Below are 23,877 nucleotides of genomic sequence, written 5' to 3' on the forward strand. Positions count from 1 at the left end.
CATTTCTCTCTCCAGTGCTTGGAAGGTTCCTTCTGGTTTTAGTTTTTTAATTTTCCCCAAACTGTGGATTTACTTGGGCAGTGTCCCCATTTACTGTAAATTATGGTTTTAATTATCAATTTTATTAAGATGCCCAAAGGAGCTGGGGCTTACAACACAGTAATTTCTAATGGGTTGTTATTATTAACTTATAATTGTGAAGCGCTGGAGACAAATGTTACTTGTAACTGTACCCAATTAAAAGGCCACATGGGCTTCCCTGGTGGCGCAGTGCTTAGGAGTCCACCTGTCAATGCAGGGGACACAGGTTCGAGCCCTGGTCCGGGAATATCCCACATGCCGTGGAGCAACTAAGCCCGTGCGCCACAACTACTGAGGCCACGTGCCACAACTACTGAAGCCCGAGCACATAAAGCCCATGCTCCACAACAGGAGAAGCCACCGCAATGAGAAGCCCACGCACTGCAACGAAGAGTAGCCCTCGCTCGCCACAACTAGAGAAAGCCTGCGTGCAGCAACGAAAACCCAACGCAAGCAAAAGTAAATAAATAAGTAGATTTAAAAAAATAAAAAGTAAAAGGCCACAGAGATGGTGATTTCTCCCCTCTGCACCATCATCCCCCCACCTCCCGCCCCTAGAACATACCACTGAAGCAACCTGTAAGAACCAATCAACAAGTTGCAGAATCTTCCAGCACAAGGCGTCTCCCTCCCTGGAGATCGACTGACACGTACAGAGCAAGAAGATGAGCCTATTGTCTTTCATCCTGAGTTAGATCTTGGGACAATTCAAATTTGGGGACAATGTTTGTGTTATAAACCACTAGCTTTAAGGATGCGAGTTTCACCCACATTCTCCTACGAGTATCAACACAAGGACCTTACTTTCCTAACTGATCCGATTAATGTAAACGAAGTTCTGGTGACACGACATTGACCACGATACTGAAATCTGACGCTCCAAGGGCATTTCCCAGGAAATTCGAGGAGATGCAGTCACTACAACTCTAAGATCAAGACCGCAAAGGCAGCGACCGGATAATCCAAAGACTTAGAGATTGTGCTCAGTGAACACTAACCACAGCTTCCAACTCGTAAGAAATTACAGAACTACACAGACCTCTCCAGAAGAAGTCAAGTCACAGCCAGCCCTGCTTTCACATGTAGGCATTCTATACAGCTACGTACAAGTACCACACAGAGACTCCTCCACACCCAATAACAGAAATAAGATCCTAAATATAACTATTTACCAAAGAAGGATGCCAATTCAAGCGATGAGAAGAGAGAATCAGGAAACGACCGGCTCACTTGCAGTACCTTTTTGAAACATCGACAGGCTGCGTTTACGTGCTCTGGGCAGTATAACGCAGACACCATGTTTTGTAAAGCTATATTATAAATTCCAACTGACTGCCCGGGATCTCTCAAGAGGCAAGACTGACCCCAGGCTGCCCACCAGTGCTGCCACTGAGCTGGCTGAATTAGGTTCTCACCTGACCTGCCAGTAACAGTCCAGATTCCAGTGTGTTAGCAATCACAGTGAGAAAAGTACCCAAAGACTACAATTAACACGGTGCTAGGCAACCCAGAGAAGACAGATTCTGTAAGGGCAACTAAATCCAGCAGTATCCGTGTCAGTAAGGGTGTGGGGGCAACAGGCAACCTCACAGATTAACAGGGGAGGGGCTGCGGAGTGGAATATAAAATGGCTCAACATCTTTGGGGGCAACTGGACTCTATCCAAGCGTTCATGGACATGCCCTTTCGCCCAATTATTCCACAACCAGAAATGCAGCCTATAAATATACTTGCCCACATGAGCAAACAATGTGAGAGGGATATTCAATCAGCATTGTTCGTAACAGCCAACAACCTGGAACCAACCTAAACGCCTATCAATTAGGTGAAATAAACTGATGGCACGCACAGAAAAGAACGAGGTGAAACGAGATGGATACAAGAAAACACTGCCGTGTTCTGCCATTAAGAAAAAAAAGAAATCAAAGTACAGATTAGCCAACAAGTATGATCCCACGGGTGAAACAAAAAGAGGGGACGTACATGCTTAAAGATGCGTTAACATTGATAATTTCAGCAAAAGAGCTATTATTGGTCAGGGGCAAGGAAGCCTTATTTTCCATCTGATAACATCTATCCTGTTTCCATTTTTAGCATGGTGCGTGCATGCCTGTTAGGGTAAGAAACCCAAAATTAAAAACTGAATGGTATCTAGTGGATCATTTCTAAGCCTTTATAAACTTTAATACAGAGAAATCAAGGCAAGGGAGAAAGGAAAAAAGGAAAACCCGTTCTCATTCCAAATGCTCTATTTTCAGAGAAGACTGTAGAAAGGTGAGGACCACCCGGGGGCGGGGGTGTTACTACATGCTGAGCACTGTGGCCAGGTGCTTTCTGAGATACATTATCTAATCGAAGGCACACTTCACAAAAAACCCACGAAGCGCCCCTGTCCTCATCTCACAGATGAGAAAACCGACAATCCCAGGGGTTAAGGAGACTCACTGAGATCAGAGGGCAAAAATGGAGAAGGATCCCCAAGTGGTGTAAGCTGAGCTCAAGGCAGGGGGGCCCTCAAACCACCACACTCACCATGTGAGTTCCAGGCACACACTAGGAGCTCCTTGAGGGCAGGAGAAACCCATCTGGAACACGGCTCACCCGGCCCAACTGTCTGCTAACTCTATCTGTTAAATATGACTTAGAGAATTTGATACTTGTTCTTTGTGGCTGTTATGAGGTATGTTCACATTGTAGCATTCACATAATGTAAGCTAAACTAAGCAACTGTCCTTCTGAAAGAGAGAGAAATGGTCCAAATGCCGTGGGCCTCAATGTCAACCGTCTACCAATGCTTATTTCTTTTCTGTGTTACCATGTCGAGGCAAAGAATTGAGGCCTCGTCAGCTACTCTGTTACATAAAAGTACTTACTTTATGGAATCTGTCCCCAAAGCGTGAGGCATTATCAAATTATCTTCTCTCTTATTTAATATTTCATCACGGGGCTCAGAATTAACACCATCCTTCGCTTTCACAAACGCTTCTCTGTGTCAGGCCTATGAGACGGGAAAACTAGTCCACAGAAATAAACTTTCTCTCCACGCTCTCCAAGGTCAATAACTTAAAAGTATGGACTTAATTTAACCCTGCCTCTATGCTTTCAACCAATGAGTTGTTTTACAAGGGACAATCTTAACACCATGGCTGTTCTAAGTTATGCTCAAATTTTCTCTTTAATTTCTAAAAGGCTTCAGTGCCAAACTTAAAAGGACTATCCTTATTAAAATCAAAGATAAAGACCACCCCCTATAAGAAGAAAGTCATGCCACGTTGGATTTTTTAACAAAGTGCACGGCACTTTTAGAAATTTGGCCCAGGTCCTTAGCAAGAAAAAAACAGGATGAAACAGAAGAAGCAAAAACAAAGGCTTCGCAGTAAAATAAAAATTTTTTAATCTAGTTTATTGGACAGAGAGACCACTACGTATTAAAAGGTCTAAACAAGATAAAGCTTCTTTCACTCACTGTCATTAACAAAGGAAAGATATACAGTGGCTCTATAATTCCAAACCCAGCATACGCTATTCTGTTCAAGTTTACGTTCTTTGGAAGGCAAGCCTTTTTCTGTAACTAACAAATCACACACACACACACACACACACACACACACACACACACACACACACACACACACACACACACACACACACACACACACACACACACCCCTATGATGTCACCTTTCCTAATTCGCACTCACAGCCGTATCTACTAAGAGAACCAAAGTGTTTCTACGTGGTTAGGAGTGGAAAGATTTACCTTGAAGTTTGGCCTTTTTTTACTTTGATGGATGAATTTATAGCCACTTCAAGAGAAGAAGAGAACCCAGCTCTGACTTCACAAGCACACTTGTATTATATTACCGAGTGGTTCACTGTTTTCACAGCTGGGTCAGGATTTCCTTTCACAACGGCAGCCGCTGTTACTCTGTCCTCTGCTCAAGACAAGGTTCTTTATGATTTAGAGCAAACAGGGCAGCCACGTAGGTTCTGCACCCGCACTTGTCCAAAGAGAGATCCCTTTCTTTTACCTTCTTAACGACCAAAGCGGCCACGATCGCCTGTCTACCAACATATTTTCCACTCCTGTCAATTAAGAAGTGGTCAGGATGGAACTGTTTAAAAAAAAAAAACAAAAAAAAAACTCCTCTAGTCCACTGAGAGCTTCCAGAAACGAAAAGTCTGCTCCAGCCTACACCTTCAATGTGGCGATATTAACTACTTTTCTAATTCAGGCCCTTTTTTTTTTTTTTTTAAATTTCTGATCGACCTTGGCTCTCACCTTTTTTAAAAAAGTGGTGTAGGACTTTGCCACTTGAAAAGATTAAACTCTTTATGCTCCCAAAGTCATATGGAGGTGCTCAGAACACCATGCTGGGAAAATTCAGCACTTTTCTCAGGCTCACTTTTAAAGGGTCCAAATTGACTTTTACTTTGTATGATGCAACTTCTCAGAAGCCTGACTTAAATTCAGTCATGAAAGCTAGATGCATAGGGAGAAAGTTCTATTAACTTTGTGCTCTCTGGGTCCACCATGACCTGTCCTAAAATCAGTGACCCCTACAACATCCCCTTATGTGGAAAGAAAATCTGTAAGCAGACATTTACTGAGAAGTAACCATTTACTGATTAAGAAGTGTTAACTACAAAAATGAACGATACACCAAGGAGACAAAACATACAGCACTTTAAAGCAAACTGATTTTAATGCAAAAAACACCTCATTGAAGGGTAACTCTTACCTTGTCGTCATTAAGAAAAAAAAGTATCCCCAATAAGCTATATAACCAGACCACGCTCTCCCAGGACATCTTTAATATAATCACTTTTTTTAAGTTCTGTAAAATCTAACTGTTGGCTTAGCTGTGTGTGTGTGTTTCTGTCATTGTTTTGTTTTTTTAAAAAATACGAATGCTGAAATCATTTCAATTCAACTCGATAATAGGAAAAAAAAAAGTAAGCTTATGTTTCGGGTGAGTTCTCTTGCAATAGACAGTCCACAATAATCCTGGGAAGAAGGTACCAGCAACATTAGCTTTCCAAAAGAGGAAGTAAACAAAACTCTTCATTTCCTTTCACAAGCCAAGGTGCCCAGAACGAAACACAAGGAATCATTATGTTTGATGCTTACCTTTCTGGTATAACACACCCAGTGATTACAGTGCCTGGGTCCCCAGGGGCCATATAATTTGTAAAAGAAATTCTCCATCGCTTTTTAAGCTGTCTAAGAAGAGCTGCCTAAATGAAGTCAGACTCGCTGGAAGGGGGAGAAGGGAAAGAGCTGTCTGTTTTCAGGTTGCTAACATTCTGTTTTGGAATACCATGACGAAGGACTGGCGAAACATACCATCTGTGAAACGTATACCTCTCGGGAAACATGCGATCTAACCATGACCGTGACCATGCACCTGCCTGCCATGAATGGCAGAGGTGCACACAGTGCCTTCCAGCTGGGGCTGATTTTGCCTGGTTCCTGGGGCCTCCGTCAGCTATAGGTTTGCATCTGGCTCCCCTCGTGCAGCTGCTGCTGCCTCTGGGCCAAGAGGGTCACAGTCAGCGTCCCCACACAGGTTAACATACACGGCTAGGGATGAGGCTTAACTTCAATTTGAAGAGGAGGGAGCACTGTCAGAGTCAGTGAAGGCACCCGAGCCCTAACGGAGGACTCAGGCCTGCACAGAACTTCTGTTCAACCTGCACGCCTGGAGGCTTCCCACCTCCCACGTGGCAGCCCATGCTGTTGGGGAGAAGCCGCAAAAGACTCCAGTGGAGATTTTCCTCCCAGATCAGAGAGCTTGAGGAAGCACGCTCAGCTCAATTATTTATTTGGCTCAAGCATGCAGCCTGCCCCTCAAGCATATAACATTTTAGAGGCTCCAGAAGGCAAGGTGGACTAGATTTTCTTCAGGGCTTTGCGACAGACAGAGAATAAGAAGTAAACACGCAATCAAAGAATTTCTTGGAGGAAAAACAGATCAGGAGCCGTACTGGTTGTTATGAACCGAACTGTGTCCCTTTAAAATTCATATGTGGAGGGCTTCCCTGGTGGCTCAGTGGTTGAGAGTCGGCCTGCCGATGCAGGGGACATGGGTTCGTGCCCCAATCTGGGAAGATCCCACATGCCACGGAGCGGCTGGGCCCGTGAGCCATGGCCGCTGAGCCTGCGCGTCCAGAGCCTGTGCTCCGCAACGGGTGAGGCCACAACAGTGAGAGGCCTGCGTAACGCAAAAAAAAAAAAAAAAGAAAGAAAGAAAGAAAGAAAAAAATTTATATGTGGAGCCCTAACCCCTGATGTGATTGTATTAGGAGCCAGGGCCTAAATGAGGTGATGAAGGTTAAATGAGGTCATAAGGGTGGGGCTCTGATCCAATAGGACTTGTGCCCTTATAAGAAGAGAGACACCAGGGACGGGTGCACACAGAGAAAAGACCACATGAGGACACAGCAAGGAGGAGGTATCAACAGGGCAAAGAGAGAAGCCGCAGGAGAAACCAACCCTGCTCAAACCCTGATCTTGGACATCCGGCCTCCACAACTGTGAGAAGCAAATTTCTGTTGTTGGAGCTGCCCCGTCTGTGGTAGTTTGCTGTAACAATCGAACAGAATAAAACCCTGCTGCTTTTGACCTGATCAACTAGATCTAAAAGGAGAAAAGGCAATGTTCCCTCAGCTTCCTGGCCTCAACCACCAGGAAGTAAGATGTAAGTGTTTATGTCATTCCTACATGAGGCAAGTAACTGAGGGGGAGGAAATGAGACTCCTATCAGAAATCTAACTTCTCCTTGGAGTTTCTCTTAAGAGAACTGAAGAAGAAAAAACAAAAAATGAGAGGGAGACCTAGTTCCTTGCTACTCAAAGAGGGGTACTTGGCCCAGCAGCAGTAGCGTCACCTGAGAATTGTCAGAAACGCAAATTCTCCAGCCCCAACCCCAGACCTGCTGGATCAGAGATTCTGGGAGCTGTGGCCAGCACTTTGTGCTCTAATAAGCCTTCGGGGGACTGCGGTACTTGTTCAAGGTGAAAATCCTCTGGCCTTGTTAATGCCCAGGACTGACCTTCTCCAACACACACGCTGTCTAGCACTTCACACGTACACACCACTTTTACATCAGTCCCACTTTGCCCTCAGCAGCATGGTATTTGATCCTGTTATCCCTATTGTACAGATAAGGAAACTGAGGCTCAGAAAAGGCAAGGCCAAACAGTTCACTGGAAGAGTAAAGACTGGCCTCTAGGACATGATGCCTCTAGAACCCCTTATAGCTTCCCCCATGGCGACGCTGTCATTTTCTGAGAACTGCCCCCCCCCACCCCCTTCCTAGCACCATCCTGCAAGGGCTACTCTTGGGCGTCAGACTTGAGTTAAAATCCTGCCTCTGCCACTTTCTAGGATCCTCTGAGCCTTGAAAAGGATGCTGGGTGTTCTGGGTTGAACCATGTCTCCTGCCTCAAAATTCTTAGGATGAAGTCCTAAGAATCAGAAGGTGACCTTGTTTGGAGGTAGGGTCTTTGTGGAAGTAATCAAGTTAAAGTGATGTCACTGGGGTGAGTCCTAATATTATATTACTGGTGTACTTATAAAAAGGGGAAATTTGGACAGAGCATACATACCGAGAGAATGCCACATGAACTTGAAGATGCCCATCTACAAGCCAAGGAGGGAGGCCCAGACCAGACCCCTCCCTCACACCCCTCAGAAGGAATCAACCCTGCAAACACCTTGACCTCAGACTTCTGGTCTCCAGAAGTGTGAAACAAAAAACTTCTGTTGTTTAAGCCACCAGTCTACAGTGTTTGTTATAGCAGCCCTAGGAAACTAATACACTTAACTTCTATGAACCTCACTTTCTTCAACCATAAAGGGGGATATTAAGATGTATTCTGACAGGGCTGTAAGGAACATCAAATAAAATAACTATGCAGAATCCTTGGCAAGTAGCAAGTTTTCAATACGTTAGGCTTCCTATTAACACAACACTTGCTAAAAGGCTCTCCACACATCTCACATTCTCCTATGGAAATCTAAAAATCTGTGCAGGACACTCAACAGAATCAAGGAACCTTAGCTACTCAGGCAGCTGAGCTATTCAACTGCTGATCACTGCCCCAACTCCTCCCAAGAAGTATTTAAAGCACTGCATAATAAACACCCACATGCAACAAAGAAATTAAGAATAAGGTGAAAATCGGTAGATGCCTGGGATCAGGGTGGGGAAGGAGACTGACAAATTACCTGGGGCAAAGAGGCAGGAGGAAAACTGCCGAGGAGAAGTAAATGTTCTGTATCTTGGTTGGGGTGGTGGTTTCCCCAGGTATACACATTTGTCAAAAGTCATTCATGTGTACAATTAAAATGTGTGTGTTTTATTATATGTAACTTATACTTCAAAAAAGTTGATTTTTTTAAAAAGGGGGAAATGTGTACCCATATTAAGAAGGAAAAAATAAAAATCTGATCTACCAGGAATCTGAAGTAAACTAGTTTCTCACTTGAGCATTTAAATGTTAGTTCTGAGCTTCCTGGCAACGTTGGTAAAGAAAGGAAATAGAATACTTCATAGTGCCCTCTCTATTATATGAAAAAGAGCATACCAATTCTTTATTTCAACAACTCTGAAATTTTATCAGAGGAATCCCTATATGAGAAACACATGTTAAAAAAAATAAACCAGGAGTTGGCAAACATTTTCTATAAAGGCCCAGATAGTAAATATTTTCAGCATTGCAAGCCCTATGGTCTGTCACTGCTGTTTTAAACATGAAAGCAACCACAGACAGTAAGTCAATGAGTGAATATCTCTGTGTCACAATAAAACTTTATTTACAAAAATAGGGAAGGGCTGGATTTGACCCATGCACCAGTGTGCTGACCCCTGGAATAGACAATGCACTTTTAACATTCAATTCTAAACTGACCTGAAGCCAAACAAGAACAAAGCATGGGAGGACAAGAAGGTGACCTTGACCTGTAGATTTTCTACGAAAGAAAATGTTAATAATTACAACAGCCAAGTTCAGAACTCCTGTGGATAACAACCAAAGAAAACTTAATTTTAGACAGTTTACGAGATTCTATAAAAGTCTCTATAAAGTGAATCTCATTTAAACAAATATAAAACAAATTTTTAAAGTATTCAGTTTGCATCAAAATCTTATTACACTGTTTGTTTCACCCTGAATTTCATTCAACTTACTGTAACTGCATCAGCTTTTCATTGCAAAGCTGGATGTTTAACTATAAACTATATCCTGCCTCTCCCTTTGTGTGTAAAATTGACAAATATGTTGTTTTTGGATTCCAGAATTCTGGAGAAAGCCAACCTAAATGAATTAAGATGACTAATGTGTTGATTCTGTTTCCAATCCAACAAAATGTTAATGTAAGAACCCATGTCTTATGATGCTCTGTGTTTTAGTTCAAATTTAACATCAAATATTGAATGAGGCAGTTTCTAAGTAAATTACTAAGCTAAAAATATTCCTTCAGCATAGCAAGAACTCCATCTTGTTTAAATAAATGGAAATTTGAACATCTTTGCTCAGATCAGCCTAAATAAGAAATTAGAAAAATGCAAACCTCCATTACAGGTAATGGTACTAACTTCATCTTTCTGTGGAAAGGAGCACGACGTTGTCTATCGAGGAAAAGGATTTATTTCAAGTGATTCACCCATAATCGTGATGTCAAGCAACATCCTACACGCAACCAATGCTTAAGCAAAACAATGTTTTTCTGGTGTGCCAGGTAATTAATCACAGCCAAGGTGAAGGATCACGAAGATACCATGAATACAGTGGTGAAACTCACAACCCATGTGTCTTTGAGCATCCAGCTACTGCGGGGGATCTGGCACTACTAGTTCTTTTGTAGCATGATGTTTTTACAAATGTTTTCACTGCATTTACTTAACATTTAGCTGAGGAGTTCCTGTGGCTATAACACACTGCTACACGGTTTTGTTCTAAGTAAACTAACATTAGTTTTTCATCACGTAATATTTGAGTAATTTGTATTCCCACAGAGGCAGTAACTATTACACTTTTAAAAGCTGTTGGAAGTGTGGCAAAGCCCTAATTCAATTCCATAAACATTCCTCATGGACCTTCCAAACTGGAAAGATACCAAATCTTTCCAGTTTTCTTAAATCAATTACATTTACTGACCACCAAAAGACGAATTTTAATAATTACCTTCCATATGAAAATCAAAACTATGAAGAGATTATAAAAAGAAGGAAATCAATAATTGCGGGGGGCGACCAATCTTTCAAAAAAAAAAGAAAAATTTAAAATTCTATAGGGAAGAAATTAGAAATCCAGGCTCTAGAAATGGAAACTACATAGAATATATGTATTTTGCCCCTAGGTTTTAGATTCAACTATGACAGGCTGTCAGTAACTGAACTTTTTTCATTACCTGCCAGGTATTTAGGAAATTTCCATTGTTTAGCAAAGGGTAATTCTGAAATCAATAGTACTTCATTAATTACATGCTGATAAATTTCTATCAGAAAAGCAACCATGACAATAAAAACTTAAACCTCTCTAGGCATACTGTTATTTCTAATTCTATTCAATTCAATGATTTTTTATGAATAAAAGCACTCTCTAAAGCAAGTATATGTATTTAACTGCTATTAATGATTGTAATTCCTGAAAACTATCAGGATTTCTTAATTCAGGATCCATGGGCTATCCTTCCCTCCCACCCAAACTTGTACAGAAATGCCAGGCTACAAATGCACTGATTTGCCCCCTGTGGAAAGAAGCCAGAGGTCCCATGATATCCTCAAAGGAGTAAAGGGTGCAAAAAGAAGGTTAAAATCCAAAAGCCTGGAATTTTTTTTTTTTTTTTTAATGAGAAAGCTGTGAAAACACTGTTTGTTCCCCCTGAAAGCTATACAGAAAGAAGCCAAGTATGGTACTTGACAAAACAGATGGAGTCTCAGAACAAGTCCATCCACGCAACCCGACCATCTTGGCGTCAGAAGGGGAACTTAACCATTACAAATCCAAAGCCCTGCCCGGCACTTAAGTCACCTCTGCCGCATCCTCAGTAAGCAGCCACCCAGCCTACGCGTCAACACCTTTGTGACGGGGAACTCACTTGCTCAAGGCAGCCTGCTCTGTTTCTGGAAAGGAGGCAATTCCCTGCTTGGTTCCTAATGGGTGATGAAGACGAGAACAACTACTTCTGAAAATCAATCGCCATAAGAGAGTACATTCCACAGGGGTGGGAATGTTTGGTTTACTGCTGTATCCCCGGGTCCCAGAACGGTGCGAGTACACGGCAGGCGCTCAATAAGTGTCTGTTGCAAGCATGGCTCGTGAATGACTGACTGCTGTTCATCTGGTAGCATCCCTAGTAGAAAGCAATGTTTCTTTAACAGCATGGTTCTTTTCTTTTCTTTTTTTTTTGCAGATATTGGGGGTAGGAGCTTATTAATTTATTTTTGCTGTCTTGGGTCTTCGTTTCTGTACGAGGGCTTTCTCTAGTTGTGGCAAGCGGGGGCCAGTCTTCATCGCGGTGCACAGGCCTCTCACTATCGTGGCCTCTCTTGTTGCGGAGCACAGGCTCCAGACGCGCAGGCTCAGTAGTTGTGGCTCACGGGCCTAGTTGCTCCGCGGCATGTGGGATCCTCCCAGACCAGGGCTCGAACCCGTGTCCCCTACATTAGCAGGCAGATTCTCAACCACTGTGCCACCAGGGAAGCCCAACAGCATGGCTCTTATGGCTTGAACTGTAAGAACTAAAAAAAAAAAAGTATGTCCAAGTCCTAACCCCAGAACCTCGGAAGCTGACTTTATTTGAAAACTGGGTGTTGACAGACATTGATCAAGTCAAAATTAGATCATTAGTGTGGGCTCTAATCTAATCTGACCTGTGTCCCTATAAAAAGGAGACATTTGGGGACTTCCCTGGCAGCCCAGTGATTAAGACCCCATGCATCCACTGCAGGGGACACAGGTTCGACCCTTAGTCAGGGAACTAAGATCCCGCATGCCGTGCAGCACAGCCAAAAAAAAAAAAAGACATTTGGACAGAGAGACAGTCACACACAGAGGGAAGATGATGTGAAGACACACAAGGAGAATGCCATGTGATGGTTCCGGGGTGGACTGTCCTGGGTACCTCTCCTACCTACGTTCACTCTCCCGGTCCCATCTCACCCCAGCTGCTGCTGCGGCCACCGTCTCTGTGCAGCTGTCAAGAGACTTCACACAAATGCAACTGGACAGCCTCACTTGGGGCTGCAGTGTGCACCCCACCCCATTCCTGTCGTGTAGCGTGGCACACCCACAGAAACCTGCTCGGGACCCACACATGTGAAACCAAAAATCCCAGGGCATTTAATACCTATGGGGCTACCCCGATCTGATGGGGTGGGAGGCGATGGCTAAATGCAGCTCCCCTTTCACGGCACAGGCCAGCAGCTCTGAGATGCACTCCATAAGCCTCCTCAGCAAGTCCCTGGACTGAGCGCCAGCGGCCCACAGCACTGCCCAACTCATAACATGCCCCTGCCCTGCTTAGCCTCCATCCCTCACTCATGCCCCCCGAGGTCACACCCCAAATTCACTACAAGTAAGCCTCTGTCTCAGGTTTGGGGGGGAGGGGGACCAAGCTAAGACGAAAAACTCTTAAAACATTTTCAATATACAACACAAACTTACCAGTTTAGTTTTTATAAAACTTGAATCATATACAAGTTTTCCCACCCCATTCTAATCGGCCGAACGCTGCTTCCCTATAGGATTCGGTCCACTGGTCCCACCTCTGTGCCTCGAAGTAAGCCAGGTTCATCTCTCTCCAGCAGAACTACCACAAGAACTAATGTACGTCAACCCCTTCTTCCACCAGTTAACTAACAGATGCTCCTAGGACGGGATTCGATGGCTTTGCTTGTCTGTGCTCCGTCCAGAAATGACCACAGTATTCTAGATGTGGTCTGATCACTGGCGCTGTTTACCTTTCTTGACCAAAAACACCATGAAAGCCTCAGCCAACCAAAGGTGTAAACAGGTTGTCTGCATCAGACGCTTTATTGGTGCAGATGTTAAGGGCTGCAAGCAATGTTGCCTCGTAGAAACTTCTTTGAGCAGCTGTAGGTAACAGAGATGCCAAATGACAACTGCAGCTGAGAAGGCCCGTCTTCAATACATGCTCCCCTCTTACATGGGTGGAGGCACGCTAAACACTTCACTCCTGCTGCCCCGCTGCATGAGCACATGGTCTGCGTAATGATTACCGGCAGTCTACGGCAGTTGGAGGATCGCTACTGACGGCAGACGGATGCCCCGTAACTACTCAGAGTGGCTGCCCCCAAATGGGTTTTATTATCATACAGGAAAAAAATTCAACCATTTTTTTTAAATAATGAAGGGATAAGGATCCTTCTATCTTTCTTTCTTGGAAAAGTTCAGTTAAACCCAGGGATGTTTGCTCTCTTTTTTTCGCCTTCTTCTCTTCTCCTGTTCCCAAGGTTAGAAGACCAGCACCCAGAAGGAATTGACACTTGAGCCCCTGAAGGGTAAAGGGCTGGGCTCAGGCTGACCTTCCTCTCCCCTTCCGTGTTCCCATTCTTATTTTGGGCTGACCCTACAACACACTTCCTAACTGCTCAACTGAGTTCTGATTAAGCATTATAAAAAATAAAACAAATTAGGTGCATGCTGTGAATGTCCGTTGGCAAGTACTATACCATGGTTCTTAACACGAGAAGTAAATTTAATAGAATTAAAGAGAAATATTTCATCGAAGATACAATAACTGAAAGGCGGGCTGTGCCGTCAGCAAACGTGGGGTGGCTCCCGCTATAGTATCAGAGGGGCGGCGTGGCTGTGTGATACTCTGCAATTCTACAGCGAGGGCTACCATCAGCTCCCCCAGAGACGGAGGGGCAAACCATTCAGACGGTCAGCCGACAACCCCTTTCCGGACAACTGTCATCCTTCTGGCCACTGGGAAAGCTGATCTGTTCCAAAGAATTCGCATTTCCCTGGAGAGAGGCGCCCTCTCCCTGGTCTGCGCTTTTCACACTGTCTTGTGTCTGTGGTTCGCGATGCTCACGCGCTGTGGGAAAGGCTGAGGCTTGAACTAAGTGGATGTGGAAAAAGACAGGCCTGCTTTACTCTGTCTATTGTGTTAAGCGTGGACACGGTCCAAGTGGGGCATACAAAGCCACGGCTTCGCAGAAATCCCTTCTGCTGTGCGCTGACAGTTGCGTCCACTGCCAAAGGGCAGTCGAACAAAACAGGCCAATATTTATCGAACTCCCAAAGTAGGACAGAGACGGTGACAAGTGAAGGCGTCCCTCAACAGGTTGGTGTGTGAACTTAAAATGCAGTTGATTTTCCTTCCCTATTTCATACAAGGGTGCACCTGACACCAGCTCCTTTTTACCTCTTAAGCAAAAACATAATTCCCCCTGTGCTGCCGTCCATACAAAAGTGCCCATGATAAAAAGTTAAGAAGCTAAGTTTAAACCTTAGTCCCAGAAACAAAATGAAAGATAAGGAAACTCATGGTGAACAAGACAAGGTGACAAACACCACGCTGGGTGCCTTCAGTTCATCTCACTGAAGTCTCACAACACTATGACGTTGGTGTCATGGTGCCTGCTTCACGGACGGGGAAACTGAGACTCAGGGGTTAAGAACAGGGAACAAGGCCCCAGGGTTACCAAGTTGAAAAGTATAGAAGTTTAAAAAAAAAAAAAAAAAGCATGTCTAATTATCCAAGAAAGAGTGAGGGCTCTCAATGCAAAATAAAACCAGGCAGTGGATACACATGTATGTTGCAGCCTGACTGTCCCAAGACTTAATAATTTTTACCAGCTTTCCCATTTCAGGTACGTCTTTCTGGGTGAAGGGATCCCCACTTGTGTTAACATCCTCTTATCCTGACTCCTGCCGTTGGCAGCCGGACGGCCTGTGTGGTTAGGAAATCTAGGAGAGAGCACGGGGCCCACAGGGCCCTGTCCTTCCTCTCCTCGTACAGACATCACACGCCCCACTCTGCTCTGCTGTGTGCCTGCTGCGGGGCGTGGGGGTGGGGGCTCTGCCCTCAGGGGTGGTCTGGTGGGACCCGGCACCAAGTCATCCCCCTGTCAAATTCTGGGGTTCAGGATCCAAGAGCCCACCGGCCCCCAGGGAGAGGCCATGCTCCCCAACATGCGCTGGGCCAGGCGTTAAGGTGATGCGCTAGCCTTCTGTTCGCCGTACACTGTGTCCTATTTCCCAATCAGTTCATAACTTGGAAAATGGGGGAAAATGTGTTATTTTCTGGGGCCTTGAAACCTCCACACCTCTTGACGGGCGACCTGACCAATCTGAGCTTGGATTCCTCTCAGTAGAGTAAAACGTTCTACGGACCTCGAGTCACTGTAATTTAAGAAGAGCGTGGGGGCCTCCCTGGTGGCGCGGTGGTTGAGAGTCCGCCTGCCGTTGCAGGGGACACGGGTTCGTGCCCCGGTCCGGAAGATCCCACATGCTGCGGAGCGGCTGGGCCCGTGAGCCATGGCCGCTGAGCCTGCGCGTCCGGAGCCTGTGCTCCGCAACGGGAGAGGCCACAGCAGTGAGAGGCCCGCGTACCGCAAAAAAAAAAAAAAAAGAAGAAGTGTGGCTGCACATTTCAAATCAGTTTGGAATTTATAAACAGATGGGATATAACAGCACACTATTAGGTTTTGCCTTCCAGACCCGAAAGGTTCACAAGTCACGTGATTAAGGCTCGCTCGACAGAGGTCTAAAGAGAGAGCCGTGTAAGAGCCAACGCCAGAGTACGCATAACCCAGGAGACAAGATCCGAACGTGTTCTCACCCCGTCCTGAGAGTCGAAGGAACCTATTCTAAGTCTGAATCTATACCACAAGAGGATCCTTTTTTCAGCTCTGTGCTATTCCTTGTTTCACTGTATCATTCTACTCTTTAAAAAGCAGAGGCATATCATGAAATCCCATGCTTTGTAAAAGATTCCATTATAAGAATAATCATTATTGAACCTTTGAGCCCAGATGTAATTTCTTACATGTTACAACAAGTTTGGCACGCATTGTGAATTTCAGCCAAGGTTGATAAAGTTCAATACCTTGGCTAACCAACCATGTGTACTACTCATTATAGAAGTAATAAATATATTCATCAAAATGGACATGAAAAAGCCATAAGAAAATCCAATGCCATTTCCAGCCTGCCGCCATAAGAGCACCCCTTGGACTTAAATTTTATACATAGTTATCACACCTACCCCATCATTCAATACCAGGCGTACATAAGACAATCATCTACCTACATTTGCAGGCTAAATAAATTCCAGTTAGAGAGGTGAATTCTCCATCCTAGAGATCTCAAAAGTTGCACAAATGCACACATGCTTCTATGTTCAACTCCTAAAAGAATTCATATCAAGTACAAAGGGAATCAGCCAGACACGCCTACAAATATCATTTTCCTTCCAATTATCTTTTTGGGTCAGTTTTAGTGGAAGTGGTTTAATTTTTTTCCCCCAGTAATACTTTCAGTCTAATTATTCTTTTAGCCTCTTGCTAATTGAAAAATTTAGTAGAAAGAAAAGAAAGCCTGATTTAGATCACTGTCATGGATGGAAGAAAGAATCTCAGTTCACAGAATGGAAGAGCCTCGTATGATCAAATGTACAGGAGTCGACAGAGCTGGTCTCTAGGATCTGAACGCAATTAACAAAATTTCCTTTACTGGGATAAGAAAACCAGAGTGACTGCCTAGTTGAAAATCCAAGTTCTCCCTATTGCATTTCTCTCTCTTGTGCTTCTAAGAAGAAATGCGAACACTATTTCAGACGTTCACTTTCAAGGAAACAAAAGCCTTCCCCTCTAAGAAGTCCTCCCCGACATCTGGTCAGCCACAATGGAGCTGACCAGCGACGGGCTCTGAACCAGACTTTAAAAGTCATGCTGCACGTTTCAAACGCTGCCCTGAACTTGCTAATCCTCTGCTGGGGAAACAACTCCTCCCGAGTCGCTGCACCTCCACTCCAGGAGGTGAACCTGATGGGGGAGAGTCTACGCTCTTTGTTTCTCAGCAAGGGCCTGTCTTCATCCACTGAGGACAGTGGAGCCAGCTGTGTCTACACTGCAGGGTCTACACACCCCCGCCCCGGCACTGGGATGTTGCAGTGTGCAGGCAACACCGCTCCCCGCTATCTGTGCATCACACTTCTTTCCTCTTCCATCTCGCTGGGCCAACAGCACCGTAGACCAGTAACTGCCTCTTGCTGCAGTTTAATGCTTTCTTTCAGATTTTCTCTCTTGGATACATCAGCACAGTGGGACCACTGTGTGATAATTTTATAAATGTCCTCGTACTCTCCTGGTTCTTCTCACATCTACCGTGGAGAAAAAAACACGATCAAGCTTTCTAAAACCAAAGTTACGCTCCTCACGACGAAGAAGAGAGTCCCTGCTATTAATCACAAACAGCACCTAAATCATCCCAACCTTAGCCAAACAATACGAGTTCTTAACTAGGCCTAAGCAGAACACCACAACGGCGGAGGGCTTTATTTTCTCAAAGAGTTGGCAACTGCCCGATTCTTCCGAGAGCTTAAATACTATAGTGACAGATACTGATGTTCAGAAAGATTAAAGTAAAATACGAAACTAAACAGGGGACGGAGAGATGAGCCAGATTTGGGTTCTGAATCACAGAAGTAAAGAAAAAGCGAACTCTCACAGTGACTGTCATAATGAAAAAAAGGTTAAGGAAACTAAGGAAAGAGGGTTTAATGGTTCCCCAAAGACTCAGGGAATCGGTAAAATTCCGCAGGCATCACAAGCATTAAGTGCGCAGAAAATAGTCTGTGCGAAGTCCACACTATCGTTTATCGCAATGCCCAGAATTAAGAATATGGGTAAGTTTCTAAATACAGATTTCTGACAGCTTTGCAGAAATGCTATCGGGAAGAGCAGATAGTTTTCTAACACGGCCTTTACTGAAAACAAAGCCATCCTGTGAGCATGTTGACTCTGAGATCCAATACTAATATTTAAGCAAACGGTTAAGTCAACATGAACAATGTTTGCTGTTCCTTATTTGTCACAAGAGCTGATTCTCCCCACCGACGTGAACACACACACACACACACACACACACACACACACACACACACACACACACACACACACACCATACAATATAAAGTCACTGTCACAGGGAGTAGTCAAGGGACTTCCCTGGTGGTGCACTGGATAAGACTCCACACTCCCAATGCAGGGGGCCCAGGTTCGATCCCTGGTCAGGGAACTAGATCCCACATGCATGCCACAACTAAGAGTTTGCATGCCACAACTAAGGAGCCCGCCTGCCACAACTAAGACCCAGCGCAACCAAATAAATAAATATTAGGAAAAAAGGGGGGAGGAGTCAAGGAACATTTAAGAAAACACACAGACCTCCCTAAAACCTGTGTAAGATCCACAAAATCTGTTAGGAGGACGGAAGCATCCCACTGACTGTAAACTTGGAATCGCTTATTTCTACACGTGACAACTGTCATGTTTTGTTCCCTGCCCAGTTCAGCTCAGCCTCCCAAGTGCATCACTCGCTTTTGTAAACTAGCGTCCCCAGGATTAGCCACCTGTGATGTGCAATATGGAAGCTTCAGTAGTTCAATCTCTAAAATTCATTTAAAGACATCAGCATTTCTTCTTTAGGAATTCATCTGAAACTATTTCACTTTCATGATACTTCTCCGTGGACAGTTTAAACAGAACACACGATGATTAGAGTTGTATCCTTTGAAAAGTCAGACATTATTAAATTCTTCAATCCAAACAAGACCAGCTTTATAGTAACTAAAACATGAAATCTAGAACTCACTCTTAAAGACTTGAGTGTGCCACCCTAAAATTTTCAAAATTCTGCAGTTCAGCTGATGTTTAAATTTTACATAATGGGTGATAAAAAAAATTTTTGCTTGAAATTTGTAAACTCAAATACTGTCCGAAAATGTGACCACTTTCCCTGCAGCCTCGACAGAATGTAAAATCCTAAGTCTAGGCAACGATTCTCTACCTCACGGTTAGATACTGTGCTTTGCAGCTGCCACACCAGTTGAGGAGCTGGAAAATGGATCGGAGCAAAGAAGAATCGTGGCAATTATAAAACCTCCCTGGTATATATTGCCAGATTAATAACAGCATTAGCAGAGCTCAGCTATACCATCAGTGGCGTGAGGAACAGCAGGCTGAGAGCTCCAAGGCTAAGTCAAAACACGGAGCGAAGCACAGAAGCCAGTTACAGGAAAGTCAGCCACGACTGTGAAAGAAATCTGTCCACCAAACAAAATGAGCAAGCATGCCACTCAAACGAACCGCTGATTTTTAGCACATACTATCTGAGCAGTACATAACGGCTTAGACTGTAAATACAAACATCAAAAGGCAGAGAAGAAGCTTTAAAAATATCCTAATACAGCTGCATGCTAATTACCACAGGGCAAGCAATGGAACTGTGATTAATACAAACGACAGGTAAGCGATGGCACCTGACCACAGATCCACGCTTTGTTCAAATTAACAGGGAGTTTTCGCTCACCCTGTACTTATTCACAGGTTTTGCTTTCCTTTACCGTTTATAATTGCCACGATTTTTCTTTGCTCCGATCCATTTTCCAGCTCCTCAACTGGTGTGGCAGCTGCAAAGCACAGTATTTAACCGTGAGGTAGAGAATCGTTGCCTAGACTTAGGATTTTACATTCTGTCGAGGCTGCAGGGAAAGTGGTCACATTTTCGGACAGTATTTGAGTTTACAAATTCCAAGCAAAAATTTTTTATCACCCGTTATGTAAATTTAAACATCAGCTGAATTGCAGAATTTTGAAAATTTTACGGTGGCACACTCAAGTCTTCAGGAGTCAGTTCCAGATTTCATGTTTTAGTTACATCAACAGGCGTACATGGAGATGAAGCTTAAGAAAAATCAGAGACTCACAGGAAGACTTAAAAAGCATCAGTCAAGATAAAAGAAATTAAAGATGATACAAACAGATGGAGACATATACCACGTTCTAGGATTGGAAGAATCAATATTGTGAAAATGACTACACTATCCAAAGCAATCTAAAGATTCAATGCAATCCCTATCAAATTACCAATGGCATTTTTTACAGAACTAGAACAAAAAATCTTAAAATTTGTATGGAGACACAAAAGACCCCAAATAGCCAAAGCAGTCTTGAGGGAAAAAACCGGAGCTGGAGGAATCAGACGCCCTGACTTCAGACTATACTACAAAGCTACAGTAATCCACACAATATGGTACTGGAACAAAAATAGACATATAGATCAATGGAACAGGATAGAAAGCCCAGAGATAAACCCACGCACCTATGGTCAACTAATCTATGACAAAGGAGGCAAGGATATACAATGGAGAAAAGACAGTCTCTTCAATAAGTGGTGTTGGGAAAACTGGACAACTATATGTAAAAGAATGAAATTAGAACACTCCCTAACACCACACACAAAAATAAACTCAAAATGGATTAGAGACCTAAATGTAAGACTGGACACCATAAAACTCTTAAGGAAAACTTAGGAAGAACACTCTTGGACATAAATCACAGCAAGATCTTTTTTGACCTACCTCCTAGAGTAATGGAAATAAAAACAAAAATAAACAAATGGGACCTAAGGAAACTTAAAAGCTTTTGCAAAGCAAAGGAAACTACAAACAAGATGAAAAGACAACCCTCAGAATGGGAGAAAATATTTGCTAACGAATCAACAGCCAGAGGATTAATCTCCAAAATATATAAACAGCTCGTGCAGCTCAAAATTAAAAAAACAAACAATCCAATCAAAAAATGAGAAGACCTAAATAGACATTTCTCCAAAGAAGACATACAGATGGCCAAGAGGCACATGAAAAGCTGCTCAACATCACTAATTATTACAGAAATGCAAATCAAAACTACAGTGAAATATTACCTCACACCAGTTAGAATGGGCATCATCAAAAAATCTACAAACAACAAATGCTGTGGAGAAAAGGGAACACTCTTGCACTGTTGGTGGGAATGTAAATTGATACAGCCACTATGGAGAACAGTATAGAGGTTCCTTAAAAAACTAAAAATAGAATTACCATATGACCCAGCAATCCCACTGCTGGGCATATACCCAGAGAAAGCCATAATTCAAAAAGACACATGCACCACAATGTTCATTTCGGCACTATTTACAATAGCCAGGTCATGGAAGCAACCTAAGTGCCCATCGACAGACAAATGGATAAAGAAGATGTGGTACGTATATACAATGGACTATCACTCAGCCATAAAAAGGAACAAAATTGGGTCATTTGTAGAGATGTGGATGAACCTAGAGACTGTCATACAGAGTGAAGTAAGTCAGAAAGAGAAAAACAAATATCGTATATTAATGCATATATGTGGAACCTAGAAAAATGGTACAGATGAACTGGTCTGCAGGGCAGAAATAGAAACCCAGATGTAGAGAATAAACATATGGACACCAAGGGGGGAAAATGGCAGGGGGGTGGGGTGGGGTGATGAATTGGGAGATTGGGATTGACATATATACACTAATATGTATAAAATGGATAATTAATAAGAACCTGCTGTATAAAAAAATAAAATATACTTCAAAAATTTTAAAAAAAGCATCAGTCAAGATAGCAAACGCTGTCTTTAATTTACAAGAACCTATTTGGTGATGCGTTTGCAGATGTCTTCCCAAGAATTAACCAAAAAGGCTTTAGCATGCTGTACTTTTAAATACAAAAAGAATAGAGACATAGAGGTAGAGAACAAATGTATGGATATCAAGGGGAAAAGGGGGGTTGGGATGAATTGGGAGATTGGGATTGACATACATACACTACGGATACTTTGTATAAAATAGACAACTAATGAGAACCTACTGTATAGCACAGGGAACTCTACTTAATACACTGTGGTGACCTAAATGGGAAGGAAATCCAAAAAGGGAGGATATATGTATACGTATAGCTGATTCACTTTGCTGTACAGTAGAAACTAACACAACACTGCAAAGCAACTATACTCCAGTAAAAATTAATTTAAAAAATAAATACAAAAAGAGAAACACAGAAATAATTATAAACTGCCCAGAGGCATCCATGTGTACAGGGAAATGTGTGGTTAAAAAAAAAAATTATACCATAAAGCAAATAAATGTAAACATTCTCTAGAAGCACAAAGATCAAGGGGCTGATATTTTGGTTAGTTTGTAGCTCCAAAGGGGCAAGGCATCCTGTCTGCTTCAACGCTGAAGAGCTGGCACCTAGTTCTCAATGTTTGTTGACTGCACAAATGATGGAATTAAGGGTGTGTCTGTGCCTATGATCCAGCCAGCCCTGTCTCTCCACACAGCCCTCATCCCAGACACTAAACCAGGGTTCTAGACTCAAGAATCCACACAGACCAGGCAGGTAACAGGACATACTCATAGGAAACAGCTTTGCCTAACGGCAGGGAAACAGCCTCAGTGCAATTCTGCTTGCTGGGAACAGGGCCCAGTGTTGCCAGCTCTTCTGATTTTTTTGAGTCAGAAATCAGGATTAGGGCTTCCCTGGAGGCAGAGTCGTTAAGAATCCGCCTGCCTTGGGCTTCCCTGGTGGCGCAGGGGTTGAGAGTCCGGCTGCCGATGCAGAGGACACGGGTTCGTGCCCCAGTCCGGGAAGATCCCACATGCCGCGGAGCGGCTGGGCCCGTGAGCCATGGCCGCTGAGCTTGCGCGTCCGGAGCCTGTTCTCCTGCCTCTCCACAGGAGAGGCCACAACAGTGAGAGGCCCGCGTACCGCAAAAAAAAAAAAAAAAAAAAAAAAGAATCCACCTGCCAATGCAGGGGACATGGGTTCGAGCCCTGGTCCAGGAAGATCCCACATGCCACAGAGCAACTAAGCCCATGCGCCACAACTACTGAGCCTGCACTCTAGAGCCCGTGAGCCACAACTACTGAGCCCGTGTGCCACAAATACTGAAGCCTGCGTGCCTAGAGCCCGTGCTCCGCAACAAGAGAAGCCACCGCAATGAGAAGCCCGCGCACCGCAACGAAGAGCAGCCCTGGCTCGCCGCAACTAGAGAAAGCCCACGCGCAGCAACGAAGACCCAATGCAGCCAAAAATAAATAAATAAAATTAAAAAAAAAAGAAATCAAGATTACTTTTAAGTAAATGCTCTTGATTTTAACATGTCAGCAGTTAATCTAAAACAAAACAGAAAACACCACAGGTCATTTCTGCGCGGACCAAACAAATCACCTGGGGGCCAGATCCAGGCTACAGACCCCAGTTTCCCCTGCGTCCTGATTGGGAGGCTCTACTCTTGACCAAATGGCCCCCAGCTAGGGGAATGAGCAAGTGTGAGATGGTCCCCCTCCCTTAATCACTGTCACGTGATATGAAGTCACTCAGCGGCACTACAGTGAGGCCCGGACATTTAGACACCATCCTGTTTCAGACAAACCCCGAATGGAGGACAAGAGGCATCGTACGGCCGCTCCCAAACTCAGAACGCCGAGGCACAGGACCAGACTTTTTCTAGGAAAAAAAAAAATCACCCAGCCCAAAGGAACAGTTAGGTAGGGGAGAGGTGGGGTGGGGACAGAGACGTCAATGCTGCAGGTGAAGAGTCCTTAGACATAATCCATTACCTTCTGAGGGTCCTGAGGAGTGGCCCCCAAAGATGCCCAGATCCGAGTCCCTGGGACCTGCGAACGTCACCCTACATGGTGGGGGGGGACTCTGCAAACGTGATGAAGGCCTTGAGA

General features: G+C 43.9%; 1 protein-coding gene and 1 long non-coding RNA gene across 7 annotated transcripts in view; one reads left to right on the forward strand and one right to left on the reverse strand.

Moving 5' to 3' along the window:
• Positions 1–23,877, reverse strand: part of WWOX (WW domain containing oxidoreductase) — a 976,221-nt gene that overhangs the window by 925,797 nt on the left and 26,547 nt on the right. The window lies entirely within an intron of this gene.
• The window catches only part of LOC125962758 (uncharacterized), a 238,612-nt gene continuing 237,532 nt past the window's right edge, over positions 22,798–23,877 (forward strand). The window contains exon 1 of the long non-coding RNA XR_007474464.1: positions 22,798–23,049. This is a non-coding gene — a long non-coding RNA (uncharacterized LOC125962758). The remainder of the gene's footprint in view (positions 23,050–23,877) is intronic.

This window comes from Orcinus orca, chromosome 20, assembly GCF_937001465.1.
Source record: "Orcinus orca chromosome 20, mOrcOrc1.1, whole genome shotgun sequence".
NCBI lineage: Eukaryota > Metazoa > Chordata > Mammalia > Artiodactyla > Delphinidae > Orcinus > Orcinus orca.